We start from the raw sequence: 15033 nt of genomic DNA, 5'->3' as shown, positions 1-15033 counted from the left end.
TATACATACCAGCAATATCCAAGCTGTGGCGCTCCAGCTGCAGAATTCTCAGCATCCCAGGCAAAGGCTTTTAAACTGGAGAGTGACAGATTGGACATTCCTGAGCTGCATTGCCCTTCACCTTTAACTGTGGTCCTAAAAACCAGCCCTAACTGCCAGGTAAGCTCTGGTGGGGCCCAAGTAGAATCCTCACTACAATAGTAGCCACTACTTCTACATAGATCCTCTGTAAAGTGCCAGCACCCCCATTTGATTAATGGGAAAAGTATCTTGCAGTTGAACTGGACAACTTCATTTAGATAGTAAGGAGCCCACAGAACAACCTCATTTACCAAATGCACAATACAAATATTTGCAGTGTGTTTGATCTGGGCTTATTTGCCTTTGAGCCTATTAGAACCGGTCTGGGAACTCTGCAAAGAAAAGTGCTGATATTACTATTTTGCTTTCTTTTACCAAGTAAATATAGAATTCTGGAACTGTTGCTGCTAGCAAGGTCTCGTGCAGCCATTTTCATTTATAAAGACAACGTGGTGATGACTTGTATGACATGAAGTGTACAAACACACAGAACAACTCTCTCTATGTCTGAAAAGTAATTAAAGGGCAACTGAACTGCAGAGTTCTGCATTTATTTTGTTACTCATGCACATGGTGACTGTACTGATTCCAATAGACTTGAGCCCTCATTAAAGTAGTTAAAACCCTGCAATAGAGCTGGGCGGTATGACCAAAAATTTATATCACTGTATTTTTCAAAATTATATCGGTATCACGGTATTTGACGGTATATAAATAAAAAATAAATAATAAATATTGGTGGCCCCCCCAACTCCAACCCCCCCACACAACCCCAACCCCGACCCCCCACACAACCCCAACCCCGACCCCCCCACAACCCCGACCCCCCCACAACCCCAACACCCCAACACCCCACCCCCAACACCCCCCCCACAACTCCAACCACAACCCCCCCACAACTCCAACCACAACCCCCCAGCAGAACTTACCCAACTTGTGGTTCCTCCAGCGATGCGTCCTAGCGACGTCGCGTGCGCGCTGACGTCACATGCGCGCTGACGTCACATGCGCACGGGCGCAACCCGGATATAATTGAAGAAAAACAGCAGGAGGAGGCATACCGGTGTAGCGGTATGTTTAAAAACCATATCGGGTTTTTTTTAAAAACCGGTATACCGGTTAAACCGGTATACCGCCCAGCACTACCCTGCAAAGCTCCCAACTTATTTACCATCTGGGCATCAGCTAATGGATTCCCCCTCCTATGCTATGATGCCACGTACATGCCCCATTATTCCATGTGCGTAATTAATTACAGGCAAAAGCACTGCAATATACTTGCCCTTCAACCCCCCATAGTAGAGGAAGCAAGAACCTGTTAGGTAAGTTGGGGGAGGACATTATTTCTGCATTGATCTGTATCACTATGAGCCTTAACCCTGTAGGGTGAAGACACACGGAGCTACTAGTAGCAGCTACTTGCTGTGGCTACTAAAATAGACAATGCTGATCATTTACTGATAACTGCCTTTATGTGTGTTTAGCAGAGGCAATTCTCAGTATTGTCTATGGCAGGGTATTTTCTGGAGTTAATAGCCATGAAAAAGTAGCTGCTACTAGTAGCTCAGTGTGTCTTGCCCTCACCCTAGGGGCAGTGGCACACGTGGAGATTAGTCACCCGCAATAAATCTTGACTATTGTGGGCGACTGATCTCTCCGACATGCCATCCCATCGGCAAGAATGTAAATTGCCTCTGCTAAAACACACGTAGAGACAATTATCAGTAAATGATCAGCATTGTCTATTTTTGTAGCCATGACAAGTCGCTGCTACTAGTAGCTCTGTGTGTCTTGACCCTTATTCACCAATTTAATAGAATCTATTTTTCTGTGAATCAGATAAATAGCTGTCATTGTGTCACATGCAGATAATTTGTGTAGAGCAGTTGAGTATGGTACAGGCTACATAGGGAGGAGGAAGCCACTGAAGGGGAACACACATATAAACATGCCTACATAAGAGCCTGTGTAAGAATCCAAACTAAAACATAGAGTTTATTTTTCTAAATTTCTGTGGATTCCCTAATGCAGTGCTGTCCAACTGGCGGCCCGCAACCCCCCTCTGTGTGGCCCCCCACCTGTCTGGCTGCTTTGATGGCTTACCTTTGAGTAAGCTTTAAATGGTATCAGTACTGAGATTAACTGCCCCCCCCTGCATGGTTCTCACCTCAGATTCAGGCTGTAATCCCCCTGTATTGTTTAAAAATGTAATTCCCTGTGTTGTTCACACCTTTTAAACCTTGCATTGTTCAACCCCTGCAGTGTTCACACCTCAGGCTCAGGCTGTTATCACCCCCATTGTTCACACCTCAGACATTGTAGATACTGCCTGGACTATGCTGCCTGTGTGTATGGCACACAGAGGGAGCATAGGGTATGCAGATTATGGCACATTGGCAGCAAAGGGCAGGGAGGGTATGGCACACACAGGCAACATAGGGCAGGGAGGGTATGGCACACACAGGCAGCACAGGGCATTTAGAGTATGGCACACACAGGCAGCATAGGGCAGGTAAAGTATGGCACACCCAGGCAGGGTAGGGCAAGCAGAGTATGGCACACACAGGCAGCATAGGGCAGGTAAAGTATGGCACACACAGGCAGGGTAGGGCAGGCAGAGTATGGCACACACAGGCAGGGTAGGGCGGGCAGAGTGCTGCCTGTGTGTGCCATACTCTGCCTGCCCTATGCTGCTTGTGGGAGGTGAACATGGCAGGGGTTTGTTCTGGGAGTTTGTTAGCAGTTGGAAATAGCCATTAAATGGTCCCTAAGGTGTGTAATTATATGCTGGGGGTTGCTGTGCTATCCACAGGAGAGGAGGAGGCATATGGATTTAAGGGTATATCTTAATATGACATAATATAATTCTTTCACATATGAATGATGGTTGATATCCCCACAGTAAGGACCAAGGATTTGGGTTTTTGCTGCACTACCACCATTGTGATAAAATAGGTGTGGTTTGAAGTGGGTGTGGTTTAAAAAGGGGAGTGGTCAAAAGTGGCTTCCATTAGCGGCCCTCCACCATGTATGCGAGAGAAATTCCGGCCCTCGGCACCGCAGAAGTTGGACAGCACTGCTCTAATGGATCTAGTGCATTCTCAATATTCACGTTGGAGTTCACATGGGTCAGTAAGTGAATTAGCAGCAGGTCTGGACTGAGATTTAAAATATGCCCTGGCATTTTAGTTACACAGAGGCCCAAACAGCCCCCCTCCAGCACAATAAATAGTGACTGTGGGCATCTTACAGAAGCCCCTCTTGCACGTGCCAGAACCCACAGATTGCCAGTTCGGGCCTGTTTAGAATTGTATTTCCTAGAGCAGACATTTGTACAGGGGCTTCTGCCTCAGGGGCCCCTACTTCCCCAATGGCGCCCGCCAGGGCCTTCACACACCTCCCTGCAGGCCCCCCCCACCCGTAAACAAAACCTACCTGCAGCGCATTGGGGGAGGGGGGCCGGAGTATTGGTGGAGTGCCCTGCGGGGATCGGGTCTGGGCCACAAGAGCCGGGGCCCACTGGGTTTTTTCCCGGTGCCCGGGCGGCCTAGTCTGACCCTGGTGGAACGCAAGGTGAAGGGCCCTTAGAAAGGCCTTCTGTGACATTTGTTTTTATGTATGTAAATGGTTAGTGAATTGGTGTGTGAGGAATGTGCCCTTGTATGTAATTACTTACAGGAACAAACATTTAAGCCCTATTTTTAAAATTCAGGAGGAGTTTGAATCCTACAGGATTCCCATGCATTTGGTCAGTGCAGGAATGTTTCAGTGGTCAATCAAAGGATCCACTGAATGGATTGATCGGACTAGCACATTTGATTGACTTTTCAGTTGATTTGTTCAGTATCAATATTGATCTCTACTGATCAACCTGAAGCCCAAACAAACTTTCCTAGGTGATTGATCAGAATTAAAATACATTGAAACTAAGTCATTGTTATTGCTTATAAATCTAATCTAATTCTGTTGGATTCGTTATGGATCATTATTTAATTTCATAAATGCACCTGAAAGTCAAGCTTGAAGTTCAGTAAGTTTAAGATTTGGGGTGAATATATATTTGCAGACCCAGATATTCTTGGAACTATACCTGAATGGCTGACACACCAAATTTTCTATATCTATACCCATTTAATAACTTAAATTGGGCGGATTAGGCCCAAGAAGGTGAGTCCAGGGGCAGGTCAAACTTTAAGCAGGGCCCTTCCCCTTTGATGCAATAGTGCCGGCCCTTCTTTTATGGTGGTTGATCCCACCCATATATGAGTTATCACAAGGGAGTCGGGTTGGATACAGGCAGGTCTGTACTGGGATTTAAAATAGGCCCTGGCATTTCAAGTACACAGAGGCCCAAACAGCCCAATAAATAGTGACTGGCTATGACATCTTACAGCAGCCCCTCTGGAATTTGCCAGAACCCACAGATTGCCAGTCCGGATCTGGGTGCAGGTTATAAAAGTAAAAGACGACTTCGGGCTGGTGTAGGAAAGTAGCAGGTTTGGGTTGGTTAAAAAATGTCTGATCCTTTTATCACTATTGTCCACTTAAAGGAGAAGGAAAGGCTAATAAAGAGTTAATCCCAAGCTGCAGGCATATCTTCAGTTCTCTCAATAGTGCCCTTAAGTCTCCCCATATTTCTCCCGTTCAGATGATCAGAAGCCTCATAGGAAAAAAAAAAACTGAGCTCTGTAAAAAAAGTTCCCATAATGCCTCGTTTCTGCACCGAGACCAAGACCAGTGTACATGCTCAGTTAATAAGACTATGAGGAAGCTTCCTGCTGATTGGCTCAGATCCACATTCCTAAGGGGGGGGGGGAGTGAGTTCTTAGCATTCTTGAGGGAGGGGGGAGCAGGAGAGGGGAGACACAAATCTTTTGACAGAGAACTCAGTGCAGCGTTTCTGTGAGTGCTTATGGCTGTATTTACATAGACCTTTCTGATAAAGCTTACTTAGTTTTTACCTTTCCTTCTCCTTTAAACTGGAATTTCTTCTCAATGTACTGATCCTTGTTCTGTTTGCATTGGGACAAGATTCTAGTTGTATAGATTCCAAGTTGTTAGGCACACCCCGTCATTTTAGTTACTTATTTCATCCCCCAGTCCAACATTCCGTTTCTTCAAAAACTGCACCACCATTTTATTGCAGTGTCCCAGGCATACACCTGTTAAAACTGGACACACATGCTGTACAGAAATCGCCAAAGTTAATGGCAGTTACTTGAAAGACCAAAGAGCTGTCCAAGGATGTCAGAGACAAAATTGTAGACCTGCACAAGGCTGGAATGGGCTACAAAACCATTAGCAAGAAGCTGGGAGAGAAGGTGACAACTGTTGGTGCGATTGTTCGAAAATGGAAGGAGCACAAAATGACCATCAATCGACCTCGCTCTGGGGCTCCACGCAAGATCTCACCTCGTGGGGTGTCAATGATTCTGAGAAAGGTGAAAAAGCATCCTAGAACTACACGGGAGGAGTTAGTTAATGACCTCAAATTAGCAGGGACTACAGTCACCAAGAAAACCATTGGAAACACATTACACCGCAATGGATTAAAATCCTGCAGGGCTCGCAAAGTCTCCCTGCTCAAGAAGGCACATGTGCAGGCCCGTCTGAAGTTTGCCAATGAACACCTGAATGATTCTGTGAGTGACTGGGAGAAGGTGCTGTGGTCTGATGAGACCAAAATAGAGCTCTTTGGCATTAACTCAACTCGCTGTGTTTGGAGGAAGAAAAATGCTGCCTATGACCCCCAAAACACCGTCCCCACCGTCAAGCATGGGGGTGGAAACATTTTGCTTTGGGGGTGTTTTTCTGCTAAGGGCACAGGACAACTTATTCGCATTAACGGGAAAATGGACGGAGCCATGTATCGTGAAATCCTGAACGACAACCTCCTTCCCTCTGCCAGGAAACTGAAAATGGGTCGTGGATGGGTGTTCCAGCACGACAATGACCCAAAACATACAGCAAAGGCAACAAAGGAGTGGCTCAAGAAGAAGCACATTAAGGTCATGGAGTGGCCTAGTCAGTCTCCGGACCTTAATCCAATAGAAAACCTATGGAGGGAGCTCAAGCTCAGAGTTGCACAGAGACAGCCTCGAAACCGTAGGGATTTAGAGATGATCTGCAAAGAGGAGTGGACCAACATTCCTCCTAAAATGTGCGCAAACTTGGTCATCAATTACAAGAAACGTTTGACCTCTGTGCTTGCAAACAAGGGTTTTTCCACTAAGTATTAAGTCTTTTTTTGTTAGAGGGTTCAAAAACTTATTTCACTCAATGAAATGCAAATCAGTTGCTATCTTTTATTTAAAGTTATTTTTTCGATTTTCCTTTTGATGTGCTATCTGCCACTGTTAAAATAAACCTACCATTGAAATGATACTGTTCTGAGACTTTTCATTTCTTTGTCACTGGACAAACTTACAAAATCAGTGAGGGGTCAAATAATTATTTCCTCCACTGTAGTAGAAATGGCAGGATCAGACGCAAATGTGCTATACCCTCATACTGTACTACCTAAGGGAAACAATATAGCAACTCCTACATATAAAATACAAATATAGAGAGAAGGCAGTGAGTTATTAGTGAGTTATAACTATACCAGTTTGCCCCCCCATACACAGTGCCCCCAATAGCCTAAAAGACAGTACTACCCATACACAGTGCCCCCATACACAATGCCCCCCATAGAAAGTGCCCCCCATACACAGTGCCCCCAATTGAGACAGTGCCCCCCATACACAGTGCCCCCAATTGAGACAGTCCCACCCCATACACAGTGCCCCCAATAGAGACAGCCCCCCCCATACACAGCGCCCCCAATAGAGACAGCCCCCCCATACACAGTGCCCCCAATAGAGACAGCCCCCCCATACACAGTGCCCCCAATAGAGACAGCCCCCCCCATATACAGCGCTCCCTTCTTCTTCGTCCCCAGCGGCTCCTCGGTGTATGCGGCTCCTTCTGCGGCGGTCCCAGGCCCTTTTATAAGGTTGCGCCTGTGCGTAATGACGTCACTCGTGCATAAGGGCGCAACCTTATAAAAGTACCTGGGACCGCCGGAGACGGAGCTCCATACACTGAGGAGCCGCTGGGGAAGAAGGAGCGCCAATGCATCGCGCTGTCCTGGGTAAGTCAATGAATGTTCCGCATTTCCGTAATTTATTACGGAAATGCGGGACATTCATGGAACTATCCGGGACAGCGGGATGCGCTCTAAAAACCGGGACTGTCCCGCGGAAAGCGGGACAGTTGGGAGGTATGCTCTAGGGGTGTCCAAGCTAAAGGCCAATTAGGGTGATTAGTGTCTGAATAATTATTTTCTGTTTTGGTTATCTCTGGAATTATAGTTATTATTTAACTAAGGGGGGGACCCAACCAAATGCTGGACTGCAAAGATCTGCCATGTGTGTCCTCCCTTAAAGGAGAAGGAAAGGCTAAGTCACTTGGGGGTGCTTGTTCAGCTTTTCATTCTACCGTGCATGCGCGCGCGAGCGAGCAGGAAGGAGGAAGCCGATCACTGCTACCCCGGGCTGGTGCTGTTCTCTCCTAACAGGGGCACCAGCCCGGGGTAAAAGGTAAGCGATTTAAGTCACTTGGGGGTGCCTAACATTTTGGCACCCCCAAGTGACTTAGCCTTTCCTTCTCCTTTAAGGGGCAGATTTATCAAAATGTGAGATTAAAACTCACCACAGAGAAATACACCCCTTTCTATTTATTACTATGGGAAGCATTTTAATCAATGGGTGAAATTTAGAGTTCACTATTTGATAAAAACTCTTCTAAAAATCCCACAGAAATAAATAAAGGGGGTGATTTTTTTCTGTGGTGGGCTTTAATGTCACATTTTTTATAAATCTGTGTTGCCATCTTTTCTCAACGGAAATACCATCCTTACTATATTTTTATGTTACTTTCCTATTAATAATATTGGCATCGAGAATATTTTTTACTGGGCTGGGCCACCAAAATACCGGCCAGGTGACAACCCAAAGGACACAGCCCCACATTTTGGGGCCACAGTTCTAAAGGCTTCAGCATTTGGCAACTGGATGTATCACATCATATGAGTCTTCAAAGGATACAGTATTTCATTTTTCAGGATATTTAAGGTAACGCAGCCCTCCTTTTTTAGGGCAGGAACTAGGTGGAGGCAAAAGTGGCAGCTGCCTAGGGTGCAATAGGGTGAGGCTCAGGGGGCAGATTGAGTAAGCGCCAGCAGGGGGAAGGCGATTGAACGACCATTATGGAGGGAGGTGAGCTACAATCGTGGGAAGAGGTGAGTAATTGTTGGTGGAAAGGTGGTTTGGATAGCTGGGTATCATGCCTTGGGCACCAAAACAACCTAGCCTAGTACTGCCCATTTTAAATAACAAATCTTTCCAAACTGCCTCTCATTTCCAGGGACAGTGGATTTTTAATGCTGACCTACTTCACAGAGGTCATATGTCAGGTACACATTGACATTACCCAGTGGCTACATACAGTATAATATACATCTTGTGCCTATAAGGAAAGATCAGGAGAACAGAGCATATTGTGCATTCACAGGAGCATTTTCCGTGCCCGGACAGACAGGATTGTCACGCCATCCTGCACAGAAATAGTACAATATCCACCCCTAACAACAACAGCAACATTCCACTTGGCCCGGTCACGTCACATGTTCACATTACGGCTAAACCTTTCAGGTCATTTTTCCGCGCTGCTTCCCTTCTCTAATAAGGGTAACTCCTGGCATGTGGAAGAAATGCAGAAAAACAAAGAGATTGTCCAAACTGGTCAATAAAGGCAGGGCTATAGTAATGCTGAACAAGAATTATTACATTAAAAACATCAATAGACAATTAGAAGACAATAGTTCATATAAAGAACTTTAAATAATGATCCCACAACTTAAAAAAATAAAATAACTATCCCACAACTGAGATTTTTAAGGGGGACAGAGCTTTTGCACAAGGGATCCTAAATAAAAAGTAAAGGGATTTTATATATATATATATATATATATACTATGCACACCACACCACAACTTTTACTGACAGTGGATGTATGTTCACCTGGGGGGTGTGGGGCCCTGGGGTATGCAGCCCCGTGGGCCCTGCACCCCCGAGTCCGACCCTGTTCACTGTACAATATTGCACAACAAAATATAGGCTTGGAGGAGGTTTCCCACTTTCTAAAAAATATATAGGGACACCAGAAGCCCACAATCACGTTATACAGCAAAGTATGGAATTTACACTATTAAATAATTATTTTTAGGTTGAAGATTCTTTTTATCTCCAACTGATGGGTACTGCCATGTGAATTTAAGTAGCACCCAATTATACCAATTTATTTATGGAGTTATGGAAAGAGACATATATTAACCATCTGTTGGAAACCCTGGGGGTTTATTAATATGGAAGAGATATATTGATGACTGTCTCTTCATTGGGGGTGGGTCCATGGAAGGCCTAAATGACCTCATATCTCATATGGAAGAGTTTACCTTTATTACTCAATGCAGTGCTTATCATAAATCATTGGAATGCATAATTCATAAACATGGCATGTTCTGAAGCTAGATAAAAATATAGAACTTATAATTAGTGTAACCCTTTCTTGTAGAAGTAGATTACACTCACTCCCTTCTTGGCCGTTACCTGTAAATCTGGAATCCAGTAGACTGGTCCCCGTTGCATGAAGGGTACTGGGAATTACAGCGCAGTGTGAGGAGCATGCCTCGGGGGGGTCCCACTAGGACAGGGGTCTGCAACCTGCGGCTCGCGAGCCACATGCGGCTCTTTAGTTCCATACATAAATATTATTTATTTTATAAAAAAAAAAACATTTAAAAATCGTTCTGAATTGATTAACGAGGATTAGGCACCGACTCTATCTCTCAGCCACTTGTACTCGCTTTTCACCCTCCCCCGTGACACGCGTCGTCACTGTCGTCAGTCCATCGGAAGATTCGTAGCTTCCGACGCCGTTGGCTGGCCAATTTAAGGGAGCGCTCAGGCTCTGCACACGGAATGCAAGTGAGGGGGTGGGCGTTGGTACGGACCATGCACAGTTGGTAGTGGCGGCGCGGTATTAGGAGCGCTGATTTGTGAGTAAGCGCCTCTATAGTAATATTGACACACTTGATGTATGGTATATACTTGATGTTAAGAGTGCCGCTGAGGACGCTGTGACCAGATCGCTACACGTAACCCTCGATTTACCTTGCTAAAATGATTAATTGATTTTGCCTGGTTTGCAATATTATCTGGCAGAGAACACAGGATAATTTGAGAGCTTAAGTCAGTGTATTTATCATAAATAATACACAGCGCATCCACACTAAGGAATTTGATTCCCATGAATGACCGAATAAAGGTGATAGTTGGATTATTGATGTATGGTCATTAATAGTCCTTGTTCCCCTGATTGCTGTTCTCTCTCCTTCCCCCTCTCTCCCCTCTACATGTCCACCAATTTTACTATTTTTTAAGCTGTCTCTTTGAATTGAGACATGTGTAATGATTGGTTCCACTATGCCCGTGTGTGGACAAGTGGTTTTTAAGTAATATATTGATCATTGATCAAGAAAAAATTTTGTGGCTCTTTAAAAATTTGAAATTTAGTAAAATGTAATTTTTGGCTCTTCCGACCCAAAAGGTTGCAGACCCCTGCACTAGGAAATAAATCACAGACTTTTGCAGCAAAGATTAACTCTAAAAGAAAAAAAAAAAAAAATAGAAAAATGCAATGAGCATCTAATACAGAAACAATCCTGCACTGGGGACACTGGGGGACCTATCTGTCTCTCTAGCGGGTAATTCACACTGACTGTCTAGCTAGCACAGTTCCTTTTTAAACACAGTCCCTCAACTCTGGATGGGATCAATAATGCACAGTTCAGTTAAATGCAGAATGTCTCTTCCCAAGAGCTCTTATACCCCAGGTAGCGCTACCTGCCCTATAGTACCACCGCTTGGATTTAGTAGCTCCACCCGCATACCAGGTAAATGAACAAAACCTGTCCTCACACAGGGGCCCCACACTTGTAGCCTTGCCAATATCCTCCTGTTGGTGGGTCTCTCATGGGGGGCTCTGAGGCAGACACACTGGAGTTCACATGCAGCTCTGCCAGTCACCTCCTGGATCTCTATCAGCCTGGCAGGGAACAGGATGGGCTCTCTCTGTACAGCTTTGGCTCTAGGCCTTTCCTCCTGGCTGAGCTCCACACTGGATGAAGATGGAGCCTGTCTGATTTCCTGTGCAGTCTCTATCACACTGGTTCTTGCTGGAGCTGGAGCCCTCTTACAGCCTGCTGGCCCCGCCCTTGGTTGCGGCTCCAAAGCCAGGTACTCCCTGGATCCTCCTTTTCTCCCAGAAGTGCACTGGGGCTCCCGCCAATCGGATTATTCCTCTGACTGTAACCGGGGGAAGGGTTCTCTGACCCCTACATTGGTAACAAGCCATAGATAACTGTAAGGACCCATAGGGTTAATAGCCTTAATGGCTTTAAATCCTACAGGTTCAGTTACTAGGCAAAAGGGCCTGTAGCAAAGTTAGTTCATTTCCATATGTATGCTATTGGCTAGCAGGTAGGGGGGCAACTTCCTGTCTCACTTTGATATAATGCTGGGAAAGGGGTGGCACTTCCTCTATGGCTTCACTTGAAGAACAAGATGGATGTGGCTGGGAGCCTGAGAAGGGAAGGCCCCAAGGGTATGGAGGCCCATGGTGAAGTTGGGGAACAGGGCCCAATAAATAAGGCATTAGTTGCAGGTGTAGCTCCCATACCAGTAACTGTAGGAGTGTAATTGAGGGTGTAGCTAGAAAGGGAAGTCCTGGTAGATTGGAGGAATGTTTCCCAAGCAATATTGCCTTAGTGTAGGGATCCCAGTGGGTATGGAATCAGGATAGGGAATTTCTTGCAGTGATCCAAGCCACTACAGGGTGTCACGGTGGCGAAGTGAGATTTCTGCCAAGTGTGTCCTCAGTGGGGTGTCAGTCTGTATTACGTTCTGCACATGCCTGTAACACTTTCCTCAGAGAAACTGTACCGCGAGTAAAACCTATAGATGTTCAATAAACCAGTTTTGTTTTGTTTGCAAGAACCTCTGGCGCCCTCTGTCTGTGTTTTTCTGTATAGCAGCAAGAGAGGTGTAATTGCTCTTAAACAAGGCAGTTATTGAGCTGATAAAGAGGTTACATAATCTATAAAAGGGAAGATGACATAAAACGGAAATTGGTTCCTTACCTAAGGACTAATGTACAGGAAGGAAAATGGCTGAAAGTGCACCCATCAACATAAAAATGGTTCCGGAGTGCCGGCTCTATTAACCCGTACCTCTGGTCGGGAATGGTGATAGGTGCCATAACCATTTTCCTTCATGTACATTAGTAGTAGAATGTAGAAACAACTATTGACTAGTAATATGAGAAATGTAGTTTTTCTCTTACAATGTCCTTGTGAAACACAATATGTGGGGAGAACCACAAGCCAGTTAAAGACTAGAGCATATGCAAAATATAAAAATAGGTTGACCACAGTGGTCTTATTTTCATGTGTATTAGCCATATGAAACCCATTTGCAGAGGAGGAGACTTAATAAGGAGCCTCTCCCAGGAAGAAACAAAATGTATACACAAGCTGGGAACACTTGGTACCTCAGGGGTTAAATATCAGATTTGAGCTGACACGCTTTTTATGAGCATTTATTCTTTTAATGCTGTTATTTTAAACTTTGGATACGGTATTTACATGTTTTTAATTATATTTGTAAGAAATATCTTATTATTTATATGGTTTTCAATATCACCTCTATGCTCTGTCTGCTGTCTCTATTTGGATGTCCCTATGCTACCTACAATTAAACTTCTTTAAAACTGATGGCCCATGGAGCGATAGCCATAGGGGCTGTTCAAATTTGAGTTAACTTTTAGTATGATGTAAAACAGTGATATACCAGTAGCTCAGGGGCAACATGTTGCTCACCAACCCCTTGGATGTTGCTCTCAGTGCCCCCAAACCAGGTAGTTATTTTTGAATTCCTGACTTGGGGGCAAGTTTTGGTTGAATAAAAACAAGATTTCCTACCAAATAAAGCCCCTGTAAGCTGATAGTGTGCATAGAGGCTGCCTAATAGCCAATCTTGGCCCTTATTTGGCTCCTCCATGTACTTTAATGGTGCTTGTGTTGCTCTCCAAGTCTTTTTACATTTGACTGTGGCTCACGGGTAAGAAGGTTGGGGACCCCTGATGTAGAGATAGTTTGTAATTGGTCTTCATTTTTTTATTATTTGTAGTTTTTTTCAGTACAGGTATTTCAAGTTTTGTTTAGCAGCTTTCCAGTTTGGAGTTTCAGCAGCTATCTGGTTGCTAGGGTCCAAATTACCTTAGCGACAAGGGAGTGGTTTGAATGAGAGACAGATATAAATAGACAAGGACCCGAATAGAAAAATAAGTTATGAAAAGTAACAATAACTAAAAGGTGAACTACGCCTTTAAGATTCACTCATTAGGTGAGGTTGCTAAATCAAATCTTCCCATATGCCCATCTGAGGTGGGCAATATTGGGCTAATTTGATTGCTGGCCTAGGGCCAAACCATTGAATTACAATGGAAGGCGTAGGCACTGTCGGACTGAGGACCACATCAATGAGCTGATGCAGTCCCTGATCTGACAGAAAAATCCAACCTGCCTGATCAACACCTGCCCGTTGTTCAGCCAGATATGGATCAGGAGGGCCAGACGGGGGGCCCCATACATGGGAGGATAAGCTGCCGAATCAGTCTAAAAAACTCGAATTGGCAGCTTAAATCTGCCTGTGTATGGCCACCTTAACTTTCTATTAATTGGCCTTCCCAGTCCATAATGAATACTGCTGCTAGGCTCATACACCTCAAAAATCGATTATCCTCTGCCATGTCCCTCTGCCAATCCCTGTATTGGCTTCCGCTACCATGACCCTCACATTCAAAGCACTTTATATCTCTGCCCCACATCTCTAAAATCATCTATAGATACCAACCAAACTGGTGGTTACACTTCTCTACTAACCTTATCTCTCATTCCCATCTCATATTTATTTAGAGAAGCTTCCCCTCATTTAGTATAGCAGAACTTACTGAGTGCTACTGAATACCCTATGCTACATCTCTCATCTTGCTGACTTCTGATCTTGCCCATTCCCACACCTTGATCTTGCCCATTCCCACACCTTGATCTTGTCCATTCCCACACCTTGATCTTGCCCATTCCCACACCTTGATCTTGCCCATTCCCACACCTTGATCTTGCCCATTCCCACACCTTGATATTGCCCATTCCCACACCTTGATCTTGCCCATTCCCATACTTTGATCTTGCCCATTCCCACACCTTGATCTTGACCATTCCCACACCTTGATCTTTCCCATTCCCACACCTTGATCTTGCCCATTCCCACACCTTGATCTTGCCCATTCCCACACTTTGATCTTGCCCATTCCCACACCTTGATCTTTCCCATTCCCACACCTTGATCTTGCCCATTCCCACACTTTGATCTTGCCCATTCCCACACTTTGATCTTGCCCATTCCCACACCTTGATCTTGCCCATTCCCACACCTTGATCTTGTCCATTCCCACACCTTGATCTTGCCCATTCCCACACTTTGATCTTTCCAATTCCCACACCTTGATCTTGCCCATTCCCACACCTTGATCTTGACCATTCCCACACCTTGATCTTTCCCATTCCCACACCTTGATCTTGCCCATTCCCACACCTTGATCTTGCCCATTCCCACAACTTGATGTTGCCCATTCCCACACCTTGATCTTGCCCATTCCCACAACTTGATGTTGCCCATTCCCACAACCCTTTCTTCTTTTAAATTGGAAGCTCTTTTGGGCAGGGCCCTCTTCACCTCTTGTATCGGTTATTGGTTGCTTTGTATGTAAGTCTGTATGCCCAATGTATTG

At 45.0% G+C, this 15033-nt stretch overlaps 1 long non-coding RNA gene across 1 annotated transcript; it reads right to left on the bottom strand.

The window, feature by feature from the left end:
• Nucleotides 1–7875: 7875 nt before the first annotated feature.
• On the bottom strand, nt 7876–11600 carry LOC116412433. Its single transcript, XR_004223693.1, has 3 exons — nt 11103–11600; nt 9732–10787; nt 7876–8817 (listed from the first exon to the last, which is right to left on the bottom strand). It is a non-coding gene; the product is annotated as an uncharacterized LOC116412433 (long non-coding RNA).
• Between the last annotated feature and the right edge of the window lie 3433 nt (nt 11601–15033).

Source organism: Xenopus tropicalis, chromosome 7 (genome assembly GCF_000004195.4).
Source record: "Xenopus tropicalis strain Nigerian chromosome 7, UCB_Xtro_10.0, whole genome shotgun sequence".
NCBI classification, from domain to species: Eukaryota; Metazoa; Chordata; class Amphibia; order Anura; family Pipidae; genus Xenopus; species Xenopus tropicalis.
The sequence above is the reverse complement of the archived record's forward strand: the minus strand, read 5'-3'. Positions and strand labels throughout refer to the sequence as shown.